The sequence below is a fragment of the Cherax quadricarinatus genome, chromosome 3 (genome assembly GCF_038502225.1).
Source record: "Cherax quadricarinatus isolate ZL_2023a chromosome 3, ASM3850222v1, whole genome shotgun sequence".
Taxonomy (NCBI): Eukaryota; Metazoa; Arthropoda; class Malacostraca; order Decapoda; family Parastacidae; genus Cherax; species Cherax quadricarinatus.
Window position 1 is genome coordinate 32,399,111 of NC_091294.1, and position 4,413 is coordinate 32,403,523.

A 4,413-nucleotide genomic window follows, 5' to 3' on the forward strand; every position below is an offset into this window, starting at 1 on the left:
TGGGGGTGGAGTTTGTAATGTAGTGGGTGGGGGCATTGGATATGACATGGGTGTTTTGGTTTAGAGTGTTTGGCTGCACTGGGGTTGACCTGGTTGGGAGGCTTCTATAGGAAGCTGTGAGGGAGGTTGTATTTGATCTTCTTCCTGTGTCTGGGATCTCCTGTCTGTCTTCTCCATCCCCTCTCCTCCTTTCGCCTTTGTATCATCTCTCTCAGTTTCCGCCTTTCGTCTTGTGTTCTGTCGCGGTCGAGATACACCTTCTTGTATGCCGGCATGTCCCTTAATCGTGCTTTCTCCCACAGTATCCTGTTCCGAGTCGATTCTGCCTTGAAGGTCACTTTCACTGGCCGGGTTCTTTTTTTTACAAACCCCCCTATTCTCCGAAAATTTTCCAGCTGGGTCATGTCGTCTTCTCCGATTACTTTCATGATGCTTTCAATTGCTTTTTTTTCCCCTTGTTTTCTTGCTTCATATGTTTCTCCTTCAACTTCCTGTAGCCCATACACAAAGACTGACCTCACCCTTTCATTCTCCCACTGCATATCCCTGTGTATCCCCTCATTCAATTTGATTTCCTCCATTGCAGCTTTCCTTTCTTCAGTTTCACTAGCTACTGTACATGGGCTCAGTGGCCTGTCATTTTCCCTTCTCGGCTTTCCCTGGGCTCTGTTGTGGTCTTTTAGGGCCTCCACATATAGCTTAGCTCTTTCATTTACTACAGTCTCCACTGATAGAGCTTCTACATGCAGTTTTGCTCCTTCTGTCCCTACAGTCCCCTTATTTGTGGCTGAGGTAGCGGTCTCTGTTGTCAATCCCAAAATGTTCTTTAGTTCTTTAGGCTGTTTCAGATTTTCCAGTTCCTCTTCTAAGCTCTGTATCCTGGCCTCTGCTGCTTTGACTTTCACCTCCCACTTCCTGCTTTCCATGTCTATCCTCTCTTCCACTCTCATGCTAAGTTCTTCTAGTTTCTTTTCCCATTCTTGTTCCCTTTTTGTGAGCTCTGCTGCCCAATCTTCCTTTGCAGTTCTCTCCTCCTGTCCCTTGGGTTTTCTTGTTGCTCTCTGGCAACCCATTTTTTTTTTATCCTGATTGCCTCAGAGTGGGAAACCTATGTAATTCTGTATGTTAGGTTAGTATTGTATATGTCAGAGTGTGGGGGGGAGGTAGAGGAGGAACTGTATCTATATGGGAGAGTAGTGGGAAGGGGGAGTGGGAAGGAGAGTGAAGCAAGTGGGTAAGTGGGTGAGTGGGAGAGGGAGAGGTGGGGAGGGGGAGGGTGAAAGAGGGAGGGGAAGGATCAGGTGAAGGAGTGAGATGTCGGTGGGGGAGGGGGGGAGTGTATGTGTGAGTCTGGCAATATGTGTGTGTGTGTGTGTGTGTGTGTGTGTGTGTGTGTGTGTGTATTGTGTGTGTGTTGTGTGTGTGTTGCGTGTGTGTGTGTGGGGGGTGTGGGGGGGTGTGGGTGAGTGTGTGGGTGAGTGTGTGGGTGAGTGTGTGGGTGGGTGTGTGGGTGGGTGTGTGGGTGGGTGTGTGGGTGGGTGTGTGGGTGGGTGTGTGGGTGGGTGTGTGTGTGTGGGTGTGTGTGGGTGTGTGGGTGTGTGTGGGTGAGTGTGGGTGTGCGTGCGCACACTAGGCTACGCTACTCTTTTGAAGATTATAAAAAAAATTTCACAATCAATTCCTTATTAATATGCACTAATATATACTATATAATATTAATTGCGTACACTTGTGTTTGTGTGTGTGTGTGTTTACTAGCTTGTCGTTCTTTGAAAAAGAGGGAGGGGGTTACGTTAACACTATTTGTTATTGTTGTTGGTTCACCGGTACTCTCCCGGCCCAGATCTCCGCACACTAGGCTACTTTACTTTTTGAAGATTATAGGATTATTTTTTCTCACTCAATTCCTTATTAATATATACTGTTTATTATAACAATAATTACGGGTGCACACGTGTGTTTGTATGTGCGTACTTATTTACTAGCTTGTCCCTCAGAAAAACGGGGGGGGGGGTTCACTAGGCTACACAACTCTTCTGGAGTTTACCTGGCGATATTTAGATAATTTACTAACCACTATCTATCTCCTGGTACTGAAATAGGGAGAGAGAGATGGTATAGCATACAACCAGCAGGGCGAGACACTGAGACTTTAGACACTAACCAAAATTAACCACAAATAGGCAAGTGATGTCGTCTGCACAACAATGGAGGTTCCTGCTGGTCGGCTGATATCAACTCCTTCAATTTGTAACTCCTTCAGGAACTTTATCATGCATTCAAGTTTTTATTTTATTTTTCTTTTAAGACTTGGTATTCCCTCTTTTTTCTTTAGTACAGTATTATGGTCATAACAAGTCTGATGATGTTAGCTACCTTCACAACACCAACAGCTGGGGATTGACTAATTTTTTCTTACTTTCAGTATTTACTTAATCACTCTTTTATGACCTTATCACTACACTGCTGCTATAATCAACCAACATATGTATTTGTTAATATTTCAGATCACACCGTTAACCCAATTAACTGCTTGGATATTTTGTGTCAACACTGCGGCCAGCAGCCTGATCAGCTGACTGCTACCCTCCCTCACTCAAATTTCATTCAAATTTAAATTGTAAAATTCTTGATCCTATCACATTATTCGCGCTCTTGAAAGCTATTACACTCTTGTAGGTATGTTCACTGATTCACTCACGTACGATGACCGCTAATAATATCTTAGGACAGCCACTAAAACGCTAAATCCTGGGAGCACTATTTAGCGATACTGCTTCACGTGTGTGTGTGCATGTGTGTGTGTGTGAGTGTGTGTGTGTGTGTAAGCTGAAGTAGGGTGACAACTCTCAGTCTTGTAAATTCAACAGTTTAGAGGTAAATATTTTTCTAAAATGATAAATTCAGTCAAGACTCATAGTGTCTATGTCTCCGTGTTTGGTGTCGATCTTTGAAAAATGACAGCGGTGTTGACCTCTCTTAACTAAACTCTTCAACCACTTAATATCTACAACTTTTACCCTTTTTTAATAAAATCCTTTAATTTCCACAGCCTCTTTAATCTCTACAGCCCTTTTTTCTAACCCTTAACCCCTCCGTTTCTCCAACCCTTAACCTTTAAACCCAACATCTCTCAACCCCCCCCCCTTAAACTTGACGAACCTTAACCCCTTTAATCTGTACATCTGTAGAATACTAAATATCCCCTAGTTCTTCTATCCCTCAATTTCTACTACTCTTAACTCCATAATATATACATTCCTTAACCTTGACCCTTTAAACAAGCTTCTCTTATCTCCTCTGTGCTTCAGATAATTGAGAATAATATCAAATATAACATTTACACTGAGCAGGAAATGAAAAGTACATCTCGTGGGGAGAAAAAAGCTTAATGTAATTTGCAGGAACAGCGATAAAAAACATTTTTCAATTTGTTATTAATTAATGTTAAACCAACAATTTGCAACGTTGCTGGCAGTTCAAAAGTTGCGAAATAATAATATATATGTTTTAGTGAGCCTTTATTATATTTGCAGTGACAGTTCACATGGTGTTTTTCTCAGAGTTGCAATATATACCGAGTTTTGCTTTGGTGGGAGAGGTTGAAAACAACTTTATTGTCAGCTGCGTGAGCAGAACAGCAGGAAGATGGTGGTGTGGGCAGAGATGATGGTGTGGGCAGAGATGATGGTGTGGGCAGAGATGATGGTGTGGGCAGAGATGATGGTGTGGGCAGAGATGATGGTGTGGGCAGAGATGATGGTGTGGGCAGAGGAGATGATGGTGTGGGCAGAGGAGATGATGGTGTGGGCAGAGGAGATGATGGTGTGGGCAGAGAAGATGATGGTGTGGGCAGAGATGATAGTGTGGGCAGAGGAGATGATGGTGTGGGCAGAGGAGATGATGGTGTGGGCAGAGGAGATGATGGTGTGGGCAGAGGAGATGATGGTGTGGGCAGAGGAGATGATAGTGTGGGCAGAGGAGATGATGGTGTGGGCAGAGAAGATGATGGTGTGGGCAGAGGAGATGATAGTGTGGGCAGAGGAGATGATGGTGTGGGCAGAGAAGATGATGGAGGAGATGATGGTGCAGAGGAGATGATAGTGTGGGCAGAGGAGATGATGGTGTGGGCAGAGGAGATGATGGTGTGGGCAGAGAAGATGATGGTGTGGGCAGAGGAGATGATGGGTGGGCAGAGGAGATGATGGTGTGGGCAGAGGAGATGATGGAGCAGAGGATAGAGAGGAGATGATGGTGTGGGCAGAGATGATGATGGTATGGGCAGAGGAGATGATGGTGTGGGCAGAGGAGATGATGGTGTGGGCAGAGGAGATGATGGTGTGGGCAGAGGAGATGATAGTGTGGGCAGAGGAGATGATGGTGTGGGCAGAGATGATGGTGTGGGCAGAGATG